The sequence below is a fragment of the Benincasa hispida genome, chromosome 3 (genome assembly GCF_009727055.1).
Source record: "Benincasa hispida cultivar B227 chromosome 3, ASM972705v1, whole genome shotgun sequence".
NCBI lineage: Eukaryota > Viridiplantae > Streptophyta > Magnoliopsida > Cucurbitales > Cucurbitaceae > Benincasa > Benincasa hispida.
In genome coordinates this window covers 37,273,411-37,292,214 of record NC_052351.1, presented here as the reverse complement: position 1 = coordinate 37,292,214, position 18,804 = coordinate 37,273,411, and the positions used below count along the sequence as shown (strand labels likewise).

General features: G+C 36.8%; 1 non-coding gene across 1 annotated transcript; it reads left to right on the top strand.

Moving 5' to 3' along the window:
• Positions 1–7,073: 7,073 nt before the first annotated feature.
• LOC120074861 lies at positions 7,074–7,180 on the top strand. Its single transcript, XR_005481137.1, has one exon. It is a non-coding gene; the product is annotated as a small nucleolar RNA R71 (small nucleolar RNA).
• The last annotated feature ends 11,624 nt before the right edge of the window (positions 7,181–18,804 follow it).

The window sequence follows — 18,804 nt, the reverse complement described above, 5'->3', positions numbered from 1 at the left end:
TCTGATTGAAGGATCCAATTAAGTGTCCTTGAGCGGAAGTGGATCGTCCCAAATTTCCCAAATTTTAAGAACGTAGTAAACAAAATGTTTATGCATTTAATAAATATAATACAACATGCTTGTAAAAAAAAGAGGAGAAAGAAGAAGGATTCAGAACTCTTACCTTTGAAAAATAGTCTTTAATGGATTCTCTCAAACTAATGAACATCACTACAAATAGCTACCTCGGTATTCTCTGGATGAGAATCCAGGAGAAGTGGGGCTCTGGCTATTTTGGTGAGGGAATGGCGAAGGAACAAGGTGAGAAAGAAGGGTTCAGAGAGTTCTCTATCTCTGTATATTTTCACACACACAAATGAAGAGAAAAACCACCAACCTCACTAACGTGATCGAGAGAAGGAGGGGGGAGGGGGAGGGAGTTACAACTCCCTCCCATAATTATTTTAAAATAAATTAGTTTATTTATTTTGATTTTGATGTGTATTTTCTAGAGTGAATAATTTAACTACTGCCCCTCTATTAAGAGTGAACAATGATCCTGATGTGTATTTTCTAGAATCCTTATCAGTTTGGAAATCAGAGTCCGTGTATCCTATAAGGATCAGATCCTTAGAGCCATACACAAGAATATAGTTTCTCGTTCTCCTTAGATACTTGAGGATATTCTTAACGGCGGTCCAGTGATTAGATCCTAAATTAGATTGATATCTACTAACTCTTCCCATCGCATAGCAGATGTTAGGTCTAGTACATAACATCACGTACATTAGGTTGCCAACAACCGATGCATAGAGGATCCGTCTCATTTCCTCAACCTCTTGAGGTGTCTTAGGACACTGTTCCTTAGATAATATTACTCCATGCCTAAAAGGTAGTAAGCCTCTATTGGAGTTCTGCATCGAATACTTGACAAGCATCTTGTCAATGTATGATGCTTGAGACAAAGCTAGCGTTTTGTTCTCTTAATCTCTAAAGATCTGAATTCCTAGAACAAACCAAGCCTCTCCCAAATATTTCATTTGGAATTGGGTCGCTAGCTAGTTCTTAACTTCAGTTAATAGACCTACATCATTCCCAATGAATAGGATATTGTCTACATATAACACTAGAAAAGCTACTAAACTGTTGATAACCCTTTTGTATACACAAAGCTCATCAACATTTTGATCAAAGCCATAAGGTTTGATCGCAGTATCAAACCTTATATTTCAAGATCGAGAAGCTTGCTTCAGTCCATAAATGGACCAACTAAGCTTGTAAACCTTTTGCTTTTGACCTTGGGTTCGGGCTGCTCTATATAAATGGTCTCCTCAAGATTGTCATTCAGAAAGGCAGTCTTAGCGTCTATTTTCCAAATCTCATAGTCATAATATGAGACAATGCATAGGAGGATTCAAATAGACTTCAACATGGAAATAGGTGAGAAAGTCTCCTCATAGTCGACTACCTCAACTTGGGTATAATCCTTTGCCACTAGTTTAGCCTTGAAGGTTTGCACCTTCCCATCAGCACCCCATTTTCTCTTATAGATCCATTTGTTGAAGGAACTCTATGAGGAGAGAATCTTGAGTGGAAGCAAGATCGTCCCAAATCCATTTTTCATTAAATGTAAGTTTTATAGTAAATCAAGAACAAGATATGCATTTACATAGAATATAACATGCATTAATAAAGGAAAACTTATGGTTTTAGAAAGCCTTACATTTAAAGACTATTTTTTAAGAATCTCTCGAAAAAGTCATGAACGGATCTCCTTCTCCAAAAAGGACACCACCAAATGGAGCCTCTTGTATTCTCCTTGGGGATTGAGAATGGCAAGAGGTGTGAACTCTGCCTTAGAGCTTTGGAAGAGGGAAGGAGATGAAGAGGAAGAGAGGGAGGAGAGGAAGGAGAAGAATTTTTCTTCTCTTTTTGTTTTTTCCAGAGAAAATTATTCTCTCAGTGTTTCATGGAGGAAGATGAATGAGCACCATCCCTCTCTCTGACCCCTCTTATCACATATTTGACTGAGAGAAATTAGGGGGAGGGAATTGTAACTCCCTCCCTTTAAGTAATTAATAATAATTTAATATTAAATTAATAATAATTATACATATAATAACAACCTTATTATATGTATATAAACTATATGTTATAACCATATAACACATAATCTATTGTTACATATTGTATCAAATACAATATAACCTATAGATGTATTTTCTCTCAACCATACATGACATTTAATATAAATCACATTTATAGTAAACTCACTTATATGAATCTCATTCCTGTAATTGATATTTGGATCATATCTAAATATTTAATTGTTCTCAACTTATTTATGGTATTTAATATAAATCATATTTATATTAAATTTAATTACATGAATCTCATTCATATAATTAGTATTTGAATCATATTTAAATTCCTCTCATATTACCTTATATTATAATGTATCAAATAAATTATATTAATTATATCATATATATAATTAATTTAATTAATTATATCATATATAATTAATTCCCTCAATTAATTTGAACATTTCAAATTAATCCAAAAATAATTCTCAATTAAATCCCTGTTGAGCTACAGAGGGGACCTTATGGACTTGTAGATTGAAGCTCCAACGATACTTGGATAATTAATTAAACTCTTTAATTAAATTACCTAACATCCGTTAACTTTCGATCATTCCACTAAAGACCGACAGCTGCACTCTTCGCACTACAGATAAATTTCTTTGTCCATTGGATATAACCAATCAACAGTACGATGACCCTTCACAAATTGCTCGTAAGTATAGTTGAGCCAAAATTACTATTTTGCCCCTGTAGTTACATCTAACTCCTTAAATACTACTGATTCCACTAATGAACAATAAGTTATAGTCCAATTATGACCAAGTCCCTCTCGGGCCAGGAGAGAGTGTGGCCACTATGTTTAAGCCCTGAAATCAGTTCTTAAGGGAGTAATTTATCTACTTGCCCCTGCATCAGGGAATGAGTGAATTCTGTCTCTTGTAGCTATGTTCTCAGCTCCTCAGTCAGACGAATCTCGAAAATGGTAGGCTTATTGAGTTGGCAATCTGGTCATCCTCACCCATACAAATCAAAGAACCGCCTTCATAAGCAGGAGTTCACAATTCATTCAGGATTCAGGTCATGCCACCTGTGGTCATCCTAGTGAAATATAAGTCTCTATTATTAATGGCGTTATATAAAGAGACTAATCATTTCGTGGTCCGGTCTTATAAAAACTCTTTGTATAGGATATTCCCACTCACATGTCTATATATGAATGATTAGGATAAGATCATTTGTAGCACTTTACAGCACTTGTAACACCTACAAAGCGAGCCATAACCGTAGTGTCACTAGGATAAGGTACCCAACCTTATCCATTTACTACAGACCGTTTATGTTGTTATTTAAACAAGATCCACTTGTATGTCTCTACATACTTGTTTAAATTACATAAAATAACCTAGGATCTTAGTTTATTGGAATGAGTATATGCTTATAAAATAACATTTATTTTATTAACAACAAGATGTTTATACAAAGTTTAAAAACTACGAGATTACAAGAAGATTTAGGACATCAATCCCAACATTTGCAACCTATAGGTTTAACTCCATTAGGTAAATCTACAAGATCGCAAACTGAATTGAAGTACATTGACTCCATTTCAAGATTCATAGCTTTGATCCACTCATCTTTGTCAACATCCCCCATTGCCTTATTGTAAGATAATGAATCCTCAACATCTCTGTCAGCTACCATAGCTAGGATTTCTATTAAACCTATGTAATGGACAGGTGGGTTCATAACCCTCCCATTGCGTCGAGGCTCCCTCAACACTTGAGGTGGATTTGACCTACTAGATGATTCAAGTTCAAAAACTCTTGTTGAAGTGTTGGGTTCTTCAACCACTCTTGTTGAAGGTTCAGTAGATTCCTTGAAAATTTCATTCAACACAACCTTACTGCGGGGCTTGTGCTCCCTTATGTGTATTCTTCTAGAAAAATAGCGTTTGTCGACACAAACATTTTATTTTTTTTTATGGTCGAAGAAGTAACCACCTCTCGTTCCTTTGGGGTAGCCTATGAATAGACACAATTTTGAACAAAGGTTCCAATTTCTTAGGATTTGCCTCAAACACATGTGCTAGGAAACCCCAAATTCTAAAATGACGTAAATAGCTTTACGACCATTCCATAACTCTAAAGGTGTTCTTGTTGGGAATGGTATCCTAAATCTCCTTGTAATCTCGTAGTTTGTAAACTCCGTATAAACATATTGTTATTAATAAAATAAGTGTTATTTTATAAGCATATAATGAATCCAATAAACTATGATCCGAGGTTATTTTATGTAATTTAAACAAGTATGTAGAGACATACAAGCGGATCTTATTTAAATAAAACCTAACCGGTCTGTAGTAAATGGATAAGATTGGGTACCTTATTCTAGTGACACTACGGTTATGGCTCGCTTTGTAGGTGTTACAAATATTGTAAAGTGCTACAAATAATCTAATCCTAATCATTCATGTATAGACATGTGAGCGGGGATATCCTATACAAAGAGTTTGTATAATACCAGACCACGAAATGATTATTATCTTTATATAACACCATTGATAATAGAGACTTACATTTCACTAGGATGACCATAGGTGACATGACTTGAATCTTGAGTAAGTTGTGAACTTCTGCTCATGAAGGCGGTCCTTTGATTTGTATGGATGAGAGTGGCCAGATTGCCAGCTCAACAAGCCTACCATTTTGGGGATTCGTCTTATTGTGGAGCTGGGAACTCAACTTCACAAAACGGAATTCACTCCTTCCTCGATGTAGGGGTAAGTAAATAAATTGCTCCTTTAAGGGCTGATTCCGGGTCTTGAACATAGGGTAAATTCACTTTTTGGGAATGTATTGCATGGGGCTAACCCACATGCTATCGACGATAGGGTATATGATGCCGACATCTAACCATTTAATGATTTATTTTTTAACAACCTCTTTCATCGCAGGGTTCAGTCTGCGTTGAGGTTCTATCGAGCCTTTCTGGTTTTCTTCATGCCAAATTCTATGCATGCAGTACGTCGGGCTAATACCTCTGATATCTGCAAGCGTCCATCTGATTGCTCTAATATATTTCTTTAGGATACTGAGCAGCGTAGTTTCTTTTTCTTCTGGTAACGCAGAGGATATGATTACTAGCAAGGTTTCATTCTAGCCAAGGAAAACGTACTTTAAGTGATTCGGTAGAGTTTTTCAGCTCTAGTGTAGGTGGTTGCTCTAAGGAGGGTTTCTCTGTTTTTCTTTCTTCATTCAAATTCAACTTTTCTTCATTGTTCACTATCTCTGTTATTGCATAGAAGGTTTCTAAGGATGCTGTCGCATCCGCTCTTTCTTCATTTTCTTGCTCAGACTCCAAATCTTCAACGCAAGTGCGTTCATCGTCAGAATCTGATAAGCCTTCATCTTCTGGGAACTTCATTGCCTTGATAATATTAAACCTGAGCTTCTTTACATTGATGTTCATTATGATTTCTCCCTTGTGCACATCTATTTGAGCATGACCAGTAGACAAGAATGGTTGTCTCAATATGATTGGCACATCTTTATCCGCTTCATAATCTAGAATGATGAAGTCTGCAAGTAGAATGAATTTGTCGATTGTGACCAAGAAATCCTTCAATTTTCCTTCAGGGTGTACCAGGGACCTATCTACAAGTTGGAGAGTCACCGTTGTGGGTGTCAGCTGACCTACATTCAATTGTTTGAAGATTGAAAGGGGCATTAAGTTTATGCTTGCCCCAAGATCACATAATGCTTGACCAATGTAGATCCCTCCTATTGAGCAGGGTATCGTAAAGCTTCCTAGGTCGCGCATCTTTAGTGGGATTATAATATTTGACTCTTGTGTTAATGCCACCATGGCGAATTTTCCTGTGCTTCTCTCTTCGAAACAATATCCTTAAAAAATTTGGCATACATCAGCATCTGCTCTAATTCTTTTGTAAATGGAATATTGATGTGTAGTTGTTTCAATATTTCCAGGAAGCGATGATACTGACCTTCATCATTTTGCTTCTTTTTTAGTCTTTGAGGGAATTGAGGTAGCTGTACTTTCACTGTTCTATGATCTGAAGGCTTAGAGGTGATCGCATCTTCAGGTTCCATAATCTCGGGCTCCTCTGACTCAGTTTGCATTAACGGTTTCTTTGATTCCATCGCATTTGAATCGGTCCTGCTAGGCTCCTTCCTAACTTCCACCGTCGCCTTTCCACTTCTTAGGGTGACTTCTTGGCAGTGTTCTTTCCCTGTATTCCCTGGGTTGCGTGGGAGCTCAGTTGAGCTAGGCAGTGTCCTCAGCGGTCTGTTTTTCAGCTCTCCCGCAATTTGTCCTATTTGGATTTCTAAGTTGCGGATGGACGTTGCTTGGCTCTAGAGGACTATTTCATTTTTTTTGATGTATTGTTTTAATAAATTCTCCATAGAGGATGATGGTGGTGTTTGAGAGTTGCTGGCTTGTTGTTGCTGTTGACCATTAGTTCTTTGGAAAAATCCTGTTGGTCTTTCTCTTTGCGCCATAGGTTGATAGCCTTGTTGTTGGTTGGGTTTCCACGCAAAATTAGGGTGATTTCGCCACCCGAGGTTGTACGTGTTTGAAAAAGGGTTGTTCTTGACAAAGTAGATTGACTGCGGATTTCGTGGACACTCTTCAACAGAATGCGATTCTTCACATGTAGCACAACTGGTGCTTGTCTGTTTTATCGCATTGACTTGCCCTCTTTGCGTTCCGGGATTGTTTATCGTGATGCCCTGCAATAAATTTATCATCGCATTCATTTGATTTTGCAATGATGCGATGGCACCATTACTTGCGTTACCTTCTCTAGGTTTTGCTCTTTGATCGCTTTCTTGCCAATCTTCGTGGTTTTTTTAGATGCGATCAAGAATGTTCTTTGCCTCGTCATATGTTTTGTCCAGTAGACCTCCTGCTGCTGCCGCATTGGTAGCTGTCTGCGATGTAGAATTTAGTCCATGATAGAAAATCTGCATTTGGAGGTAATCCGGCAATCCATTGTGTGGGCAATCGCACACTAATCTCTTGAATCTCGCCCATGCGTCACTGAGCGATTCATCTTCTTCTTGTTCAAAGTTGGTGATCAATTTCCTTCTTCTGGCATTCTCTATAGGAGGGAAATACTTCTTCATAAACTTCTCCACAACTTGCTCCCATGAGGTTATCTCTCCTGATTCAAGGGAGTATGCCCATTTTCTTGCTTTATTGCATAGTGAAAATGGAAATAGCGTGAGTCGAACCTCTTCTGCGGAGATATTAGGGAACACAAAAGTGTTACAAATTTCAATGAAGCTTCGTAGATGTGCATGCAGATCTTCACCACGCTGTCCTGCTATTTGTATCATTTGTAACATTACTGACTTCAACTTGAACCTTGATCCATCCAATGCTGGTCTCATGATTCCTGGGGAGAAATCATATAAGTTTGGTGACGCATAGTCCCGGATGGGTCTATTGCGATCATTTGCCTGTAGGATAGGATTTTCCATTATGTTGTTTGCATTTTCGGCCCATTCTTCAGGTTGTTCAACCATTCTGTGAGTTCTTCCTTGTTGTCTACGTCTGCCTTTTTGTCTTTTGCGAAATGTTCTTTTGATCTCTAGGTCGTAATTGGGCTTATGAGGGTGTCCTTCACTCATGCGACGCTTGCTTCTTCCTTTACCGAAGGAATGGCAATATAATAGAGGTCGAAACTGCAAAGATCAAAGAGGTTTGATGTTAGTGCAATCTATACCGTAGTCCCCGGCAACAACACAAAAAACTTAATGTGTTGAATTATGATGCGATAGTGTGAGTATGCGATGATCATACAAGTTTTCCTAATAAAGCCCAAGTATAAGCCTTCTTAGGTTCCTGGTAAATCCAGGATCGAACACCGGGACTACTAAATAGATATGCGACAGACTCTTTGATTCTATTGGGTGGTGAAAAAGAAGTAGATGGTGTTTTAATTTAAGTTTTCCTATACGGCGGAGTTTAGTGTAGAGTGATGAAAGCGTAGAGTTACAATAAGTATGGGATGAAGGGGTTGAGAAAGGATTTAGCTAACATTTCCCAAGATTGTGTACAAGTTATGCGATCATGTTATACACAAATATTAATACTACATTTCTCAATGCAAAATGCCTCATTTCCTATTTCTAGGACGCATGCAATGTGTATGGGAAACAACAGATTGGACTTATTTCTAAATTTCTACTCTTGTTTATGCAATCTAATCTGACTTTCTCAAGCCTAGATTCTAATCTGACTCTCTCAAGCCTAGATTCTATCTTTAGACTACTCTCTCAAGTACGTCCAAATGATGAATGACACATACATAAGATAAGATGATCGCATAAAATGTATATCTTAAGTCATGCTAGCTAAGTACTTCTCAACCCATTTAGAAATTTAGCTAGTCATGCATGGTGTGGAGAGATTGAACATAAATCGAAATGAAGTTTCCATTTTCTGCAAATAAAGTATTAAATACAAAATAACAAATGAATTTGAGAAATAACAAGCCTAGTAAGCAAGTTTTGCTTCCCGTGGCCTTTTACACTACTCTTTATCACTTCAACTCTGTTCTAGTTGTGGATTCTTACTCTCGCAAGAGTTGGCCTTCTTTCCTTTACATTGCTTTCCGACAGTCTCTCGATCTGTCCGAGAGCGATTTCTCTCAGCTTCGCTGTCACACCCCGCCCCCAGACCACCTTCTTAGCCTGGGAGAGGGATGCGACTGCAGCAGTTATCAACCCTTGAGCTGACATTTACTGCCTAATCACTCTTGCGGAAAAACTCTAATACCATACTATAACTTATACACAGGAGAATGATTAAGTCAAGGAGATAAACTATAACAGATTAAGTAGGCCCATCTTTTATTACGATAGTGATATAACGTTTATACAACTTAAGGACTTAACAACAAAGTTTACAACGACAACCGTAAAAACCCTCCGGAAGTATAATTGGGGCAGTGGCAGACTTTGACCTTAGCACCACCCTGGAACTCCTCATCTTCCGCTACCTGAGGGGGGGATTAAGAAAACATTTTGAAGAGTGTGAGCTACTAAGCTCAGTGAGTGGTTCTTTTAAGACAGAAATTCACTTTGAAAATCATCATTTTTGGGAAATCAATCACATAATAATAATCACAGTGCATCCATGCATGATCATGGATTTATTCATGCAATGATTAACCTTTATTCCAAAATGCTACACGTAGCATGCATATCATATCATCAATCAATGCAATCACCTATGGAAACCTTCCTATGACCCTAATTCCCGTCAATGTGCATATTGACCATTTTATTTATCCCGCTAGCAATGCTTAGGTACTTGACCATATTTCCCGCCGGTCGTCACCGACTATTATTTCCCACCGACCGAAGCCGACCATTATTTCCCACCAAGCACCTTTTGTTAAGCATGCTAACAATATCCCGGGCATAATCTCAGTTTTCATAGTCACACACAAACAATATCATGGCAACATCATATTACCAAAACATGTAATTTGCATCTACAGATGCATATATTCCAATATCCGAGTATAAAGCTAAGTGAATACTCATAATATGAATTTACTATCAACACTATATAAACACACAATATTCTTTATTTATCAAGCTATATAATATAATATTCAAAATATGCTTTCACATACTAAATCTGTATAATATTCAGCATACGTACCAAAGTTATATAATACTCATAATATATCAAAGTTATATGATAATCACAGTACGTATCCAAGCTATAATAACACTCCTACTATGCATTTATTTATCAAAGCAACCTAACACTCACGATATATCGAAACTATAACGTTATAACACTCACACTATGTGTTAATCTTCAAAGCTATAACACTCACCTTAATTGCTTAGGAGCCTTTCTAATAGTTCCTTTTTCTACCTCGGGCTCCCTTTTTACCCCTAGAATCCATATCCAACTTACAGCTTAGATTACCCATAGTTCTAAACCTTATTTAAGAAGCTTACCATAAAATCTTAGCTCATAACTCTTCATGGTTTAGCCGGAATCATTCAAACATGAAGACTAGTTCAGCTTACCTGATAGCTCGACCCCTCTATCTTTTTCTCATTCTCCAGCCCAATTCCTTAGAGCTTCTTCTCCGGTAGCCTCACCATGAAAACTAGACTCTCTTATCTTTCAGATGGCTTTGGAATTACATCAAACGCTCGAATAGATTGGGAGATCTCCCCGTCTCAAGTTGATATATTCTCCTCTACCCTCACTGTCCAATACACTCTACTCTCCCCCTCTCTTTACGAATTTTATGATTTGTGATTTGAAAATGAAATCCCAAAGGCTCTATTTATAGGCGTCCAAACCTCCTATGGTGTTGACACCACCTACTTAGCTGCATGGCCAAGTGGTTACTTCTCCCCTCATCAACGTAAGCTTACCTTACTTTGGCTCAAGGTGTTCTTTCCATACACATCCACCACAATTTCTTAGGGTTTAAAAATTTCTCTTAATAAGACACCGGTTGACATTGGCCCTTGCATCTTCAATCTTTTTTTGTATTCAATTTATGGTTTTCGATGTATAATCTATAAGAATGTGGCCAAACTCAACGCATAAATGCCCGGCCGTTCGATGCACAAGCGGTTTCCTTCGATGGCGTGGGCGTGACATTCGAATGAGGCGTTCAGGCTGCTCTCGCTCTCTCCCACTTTCTCGCTGGTCTCGCTCTCTCCACTCTTGCTCTCTCCCACTTTCCCACTAACAATCTCGCTCTCTCCACTCTCGCTTTCTCCAACTTCCTCGCTCAAACTCTCACTCTTGTCCAATCTCGCTCTCTCTTTCATTCTCTCACTCAAATCAATCTCGCTCTCTCCCATTCTCTCGCTCAAATCAATCTCGCTTTCTCCCATTCTCTCACTGCCTCCACTCTCGCTGGTGTCGCTCTCTCCACTCTCATTCTTTCCAATCTCAGTGCAACTGAGTCTAAGGTAGAGAATTATTGATGCACAACGGTGTGTTAGCTACTGTGAATATGGTTTATCTCCGTGCAACTTCCACACGAATTTTCTCAAATAATTTTCTATATTTTCCTCAGTTCTTCAATCCTTTCTTCACTATTCAGGATTTAAGTCTTCAAGGTTTTCTCTTTTTTTATCCTTTTAGGGTCCTCTCTACTCATACTCCAGGATAAAATATGGTTATCATAACTATAATACCTAACCATTATAGTTTACATCCACTCTTACTAATTGTTGATCCACAGAAGGTGACAATTATTACAATTATTATGACAATGGTAAAATTATTAGATTATTTACATAACATAGGATTTAACTTTCTCCTAATTAACCCCTTAATCACTTACTTAATTAGGAAAATGGAGATCTGGGTTTCACATTCGCCTCGTCTCCTTGCTCTCTCCATCCTCTATGTATATGTATATGTATGTGCGTGAATGCTTCTCTCTCTAGTGGCATTCGTTATTTATAGATTTCAAGGTGAAACAACTTTTCTTACTAATGATTGCAATGATGGGCGGCATTAATTTCCCTACTTGTGCCGTTTAAAAGTCACTGAAAGTTCAATGTATTTGCTACAATATGGTTTTTTAACGGCTTGTCAATTGAATTCGGAATCGACCATTATCAGCTTTACGTCCCATCATGATTTATTATGTTCTTGCCTTGATGTGAGGTCTTTATGCGATCACTTTTTAAGAAACTTCTCACGATCGCATGACTTGTGATCGCAACTTCAAGCGCGCTGTCTCATTGTGCTCTTGGATCGCAATTCCATATGCGTCATCGCATTGTACTTGCACAAAATAGGTAAATTAACTGCTTTTATGCGATGAGCATTAGTGATCGCAATTCCTTTCAGTTTAACACTTTCAGACATGATATTGCCTATTTTATCATCGCTTTCTCTCATTGTTTTACTAATTTGAGATTTAATAACTGTTATTTCTACCAGTTATCGGTACGCTCAGGCCTTCTCATTTGCCCATGTACATCGCTCGTATGCTTCTCGAATATTTTGAGCAGCATTGAGAGCTGGAATAGGAGCACAGTCCTTCATTAGGACAAAACGAAGGTCATCGGTGATTAGGATTGTGTTGATCGTGTTTTCCAGGAAGTGTAATTTTCGCCCGTTAATTTGCTAGCGTCGTGTAAATTAAGCGTTGTGGAAGTCATATTGGAAAAATTTTCTGAAATCATACAGATTATTTATATTAGTCTATTTGCAATAAACTACTTAAGACAAACCAATCATTTTTTAGCAAAATAATCTAATGTACCATAAGTGACATTTATTTTACAATGATTTTTCAGTGGGACAGGATAAAAGCCATCGTAGGGTGAACAGGTGTCCCTTCACTGAAATGAGACAATCTCAACCTATAGACAGAACAACTCCTTGTTACTATAACTATCAGCCACCATTGCTCGGTCCAAAAATTGTTATACTCATTTAACATTTATTGTAAGTGTAACCCCTCATTTTAGATGCTAAAGTTTCGCCCTAATGGGCTAACCATAGGGAAAAGCCGATTGGGACATGAAACTAAAGTAATCCTATCCATTTCTAGAGTTCGAATAAAACGTCATGCAAAAATGTCATCCTTTAGGGGGACACTCAAGGTGTCACGATGCTGTGCATGAAACTTTATTTCAAACTAATGAGAGAGACCGAGAGATGTGTTGTCACACGTCCCACTCTCACTTACTATAAACAGTGTCTCCATTCACCTTGATATTGTTCTATACAAATGCCATCTGTAGGGGGACACTCAAGGTGCCTCGAGGCTGAGTATAAATCTCATGTGTGAGCTTTTAGGGAGAAACGTGAAGAGGAAAAATGAAGTATCATATACCTCATTTTCCTCCCACTAAATATTTTACCTAGGGTTAATTAACTTAGGAAAATCCGACTATTGATTTTAACTAAGTGAATGTTTAATTTGTCCAAAAACAACACTTTGTCTTTGTGTAGTTAAACAATAAGGTCTATTAAACACTTTAACAAACTTTAATAAGACATTGTATGCTTGTAACAAATCTATCTAGTTCACCTTTCTAGGTAAGTTCCCAGATAGGGGTGTTATGTTTCCGTCAATTTAAATACCCTAGCCTAAACAGAACTAGCCTTAGACAAAATCTCCCTTATAAATATATTTGTTACAATGTTAATCTTTTAGTTAAGAACCAATTTAGTCCTATTAAACCGATTAAAAGATTAAACTTAAATTTCTAATCTCATTAGAAAAGAGATCTTAGGTCTATTTGAATCATGTTTTAAAACAATTTTAAAAGATGATTTTAACCTAAGATTTGTATGCAATTCTGAATTATCAATTTTAATATCTAATTTCATTTAGTTATAACTATTTTAAACATATGAAACAAATTAAAACATACAATGCATGCTTTGACATACTTTAGTAAATTATAACATTTATAAATTATCTAAGGTAGTATCATGCTTCATGCAATTTCATTTCATTACTAACATATATAACATTTATATAATTAGGTAATGAAACATATTAAAGCATACATCTATACATACATTGAACCATATATTACAACAATTATAATATAAATGATGCATGTATATGCTATTAATGCATGCATGCATATATTATTACAATTATATTATATGATGCATGAGCATACTACAAAATTAAATCATGCATCTAAAATTATAACATTTATAATATGATACATGAAATTAAATGCATAATCTATGGTGGGATTTTATACTATATGGCATGCATTATGGAATATAATAATAAAATGAAACCATATGTCACATGCATAATATAAAAGCAATTAATGGATCGGGATTGAGCACCTATTAGAAAAAAACTAACTATTACAAGATAAATATCCATCTAGTTTGAAACAGGTGAACCGGGCCTTGAATCGCTCAAGCCAGACCAGGAATCGGTCTAGATGAACCAAAACAACTCAAATCGGAGAACCCACGAACCGAACCAGAATAGTAGACCACAAACCATGCGCGAACTGGAGCTGAACTGAGTGAAAAATCCATCTCAGAGCGTCGCGACGCCGTGCCCTATTGTCGCGACGCTATGAAGTGTTCCTTCGTTTGCCACATCGCAGCGTTGCAACGCTACTGTACAGTTTCGAACAACTTTGAAACTCCATGGAAAATACCTCGAATTCTCTAGAAAATGGTCGAGAACAACATGAACGACTCAACTAACAAAAAAGACAGACTCCGTCGTAATTAATACCCCAAAACATGGGCCCTTACAAAACCAATTTTGTAAATAAAGCAATGAATCTAAACTATCCAATCCCAAAACCATCCATTGAATGCAAACCACATTCATCAATAAACATCATATGAATATACAGAATGCAGAAACCCACCAACACTATGGGCCATGCTGCTTTGATACCAATTGAAGAATCCAATTAAGGGTCCTTAAGTGGAAGCGAATCGTCCCAATTTTTCCAAATTTTATCGAACATAAATTTTTAAAGTAAACAGAAAAAATTTATGCATTTAACAAATATAATGCAACATGCTTCTAAAAGGAGAGGAAAAAGAAGAAAGGTTCAGAACCCTTACTTTTGAAGAATAGTCTTCAATGGATTCCCTTGAACTAATGAACACCACCACGAATGACTATCTCGGTATTCTTTGGATGAGAATCCAGGAGGAGTGGGGCTTTGACTATTTTGGTGAAGGAATGGCAGAGGAGCAAAGTGAGGAAGAAGTGTTTAGAGAGTTCTCTATCTCTGTATATTTTCACACACACAGATGAAGAGAAAAACCACCAACCCCACTAGCGTGATTGGAAGAGGGGAGGGGGGGGATGAGAGGTTGATCAAATAAATAAATTTATATTATTTGATAAAAATTAATATAAATTTATATAATAACTATCTTATTATATAATATATATATTAAATTATATGTTATTTCAAATATAACATATAACCTATAGTTTTTATATTGTATCAAATACAATATAACCTATAGTTTCAATTCTTTCTCACCAATGGCTTGTAATATAAATCAAATTTATATTAAATTTAATTATATGAATCCAATTCATATAATTAACATTTGAATCATTCAAATATTTATTTCCTCAAAATGCTTATTATAATGTATCAAATACATTATAGTAATTATATCATATATAATTAAAATTAATTATATCATATATAATTAATTCCCTCAATTAATTTGAACATATCAAATTAATCCAAAAACTATTTCTCATTTATTCTTATTGAGCTACTGAGGAGACCTCATGGACCTATAGCTTGACACTCCAACAGTACGTGAACAATTAATTAAACTCCTTTAATTAAAATATTCACCATCCATTAACTGACGAGCACTCTACTAAAAACCATCAGCTGCACTCTTCATACTATATATATATTTCTGTGTCCATTGGATATAACCAATCAATAGTACGATGATCCTTCATAGATTGCTCGTAAGTACAGCTGGGCCAAAATTACCGTTTTTCTCCTATAGTTATATCTAACTCCTTAAGTACCACTGATCCCTCTAATGAACAATAAATTATAGTCTAACTATGATTAAACCCCTCTTGGGCCAAGAGAGAGTGTGGCGCCACATTGTTCAAGCCTCGGAATCAGTTCTTAAAGGAACAATTTATCTACTTATCCCGACGTTGGGGAAAGAGTGAATTCCCTCTTGTGTAGCTATTCCCAGCTTCCCAATCAGACAAATCCCCAAAATGGTAGGCCTGTTGAGTCAACGATCTGGCCATTCTCACCCATACAAATCAAAGGATTGCCTTCATAGACAGGAGTTCACAACTCAATCAGGATTCAGGTCATGTTACCTATAGTCATCCTGGTGAAATATAAATCTCTATTATGAACAACGTTAATAATGAGACTAAACATTTCGAGGTCCGATCTTATACAAAATCCTTTATATAGAATATTTCAGCTCACATATCTCCACATGAATGATCAGGATCAGATCATTTGTAGTACTTTACAACAATAGTAACTTACTATACTCGTAGTGTCACTAAGATAAGATATCCAGCCTTATCCATCTTCTACAAACCATTTAGGTTATCACCTAAACATGATCCACCCATATGTCTCTACATATATGTTTAAGCTACAAGATAACCTTGGAACTTAGTTTTTTGGTTTGTGGTTAATGCAACTAAAAATGAAATAAAAATCACATATTTTATTAAATAAATAAAATGTTTGTACATTACAATTAAAAACTATAGAACCCTACGAGATTTAGGGCATTAACCCCAACACTTATGTCAAGGTAACCTCAGTCTCTCTGGTATTAACCATAGTGGCCAAGATACTCCAGGTACCTTGGTTAAGCAACTTGTTGGCTTTCATTGCAGAAATTATTTTGGGCAAGCCCATGGTTCTGAACCCTTTAAAATTAAAGCTAGCTTCTATAGGAGGGTTAAAGTTCACCTCCTTATGAGAAAAATCTATGCTAGCATGGTTGGTAGTCAACCAACCCATGGCTAATATAATATCAAAATCACGCATGTCCACAACTATCAAAGTCACATCTAATGTATTATCTACTATTACAATCTGACATGCTTTTATCTTTTCATTTGCTATCATAATTTCTCCAGACGGAGTAGAGACTGATAAGACATAGTGCAAAGGCTCTACTTCTAACATGGCATGTTTCACAAATATTGATGATGATATGAACGAATGGGATGAATACCACTCAAACAAAACCAAGGTATAATGCCTTAAGATTTAGAGCGTACTTGTTACCACTGTGCTAGACTTCTCGATCTTCTATCGAGTGATAGAATAACCATGGTCTTGTTGTCGTTAACGGTTTGCACCTCCCTGATGGTTGTTAAAGGAATGATTTCTGCTACTACTAGAATGAAAATCAGGGCATCGATCAACCATATGCCCTACTTGCTTACATCTATCTTAAGTATCTGTGCCAACCAAACAACAACCTTAGTGTTGCTTTCTACATGAATTGCAGACGGGCTTGTCTCTCCATGTCTCTCTTGACCTAGTGGCCTGCTGTTTGAAGTGTCAGAACGACCTATCTGATTGCTGACCCTTCTGTTGAGGTTTAGAAGCCTTATGCTCTACCTTCATTTTCTACTTATAGAGGTCGCTAAAGAGATTGAATCCTTGGTGGAAGTGTGTAAATACCGTATGTTTTAATTTTCAATTGATTAAAACAAAAAACTCAGAGAAACATATGAAATTTAATTCACAGGATAAACAAAAATCTAAAACCTACAACATGCTTTGAAGAGAAGAAAAGAAAGGGAAAATGTGACTTACCCTTGAAGAACTAAATTCTTCATGCTTTTCCTCTTTTGATCTCTTGAACGACACCTCCCCTGGTTATCGCTTCAATAAGATCTTCTCTTAGGATCACCATGAGGACTTCCTCGTTATTCTCAAGGAATAGAATTGATGCTGAGTTGTGGGCTTGCTATTGATTAAATTTTGCAAAAAGGGAATGGAAGATTTTGTGAGAGAATTCATAGAAGAAATTTTTTTCAGAGAACTTCCAGAGAGTAGGGCTTGCATGAAGACTAAAGAGAAAGAAGGAAAAACCACCTCTCTGTGAAAAGAAAGAACTCTCTACACGTACTGCAAGATGATGAGAGATTAAAGGGGAGAAGGTTACAAATTAACTTCTTCCCTTATTATTTAATATTTAAATTAAATAAAAAGAATTATTAATAAAACTATATGCTATATCACATATAACCTATAGTTTATATTATATCACATATAATATAACCTATAATTTGTAAATCTCTCACACAACCTATAGAATTAATATCAGTTCACCTCATTTATTCGCTAGCATAAATAATCATGTTGATGAGAAAGAAGAGAACGCATATAAGCAAGTTCAGCAGCTAAGATTGGTCTTTCCACAACTATAGGATCAACGTCAACTCTGCATAAAGTAACCTCCTCAATGGTTTCATCCACTCGGACGCCACCAACAATTTCTAGTAAATCTAGTTGTGCATTTTCAACATCATCCACTTCCGGTACATCCCATATTCATTTATTTTGGACTACTTGAACAACTTTCCAATTGCTACCATGTTTGATGTCCTCCCAATACACTTTTCTTTATGTCCTTTGAAGTCCTTGGCCCTATTTATAGGCGTCCAAGATTTCCCTAAGGCCGACACCTCCTACTTGGTTGCATGTCCAAGTGTCTCTTCTTTACACTATTACCGCAATCTTGCATCAGCACAACCCAAGGTGTCTTGCTCCCTTTTTACCAATGCATAGCCCTAGAAAGCCACATGTCTGAATGACGTCCTTGAATACGTCCATCCTTCATATGCGTTCATCACACCTCATATGCTTTCAACTAGGATAATGACCAACACTCCTTCAGCGCATACTATTAGCTTGTCCTATGTGCCCACGCCTTCAGATGTTCGATGCATAACACATGTCCAACGCATAGCACATCACCAACAGATAGCAACCTTTGGGTCGACTTGGTTCTCAACTTAACACCTCAAGGCATAGTTCACCTTCACCTAGGTTCTTGCTAACACATCCCTTATGACCAACGCAACCCACCTCATTAACCTTGTTATTGCAAGCCTTAGTAACGCAAGGACAAATCACCATGCATTCACCTTAGCTCATTACATCACATAGCTTATACCTTAGCAAGGTCGCTACATCCCCCAACGCATAGCACTGCCGCA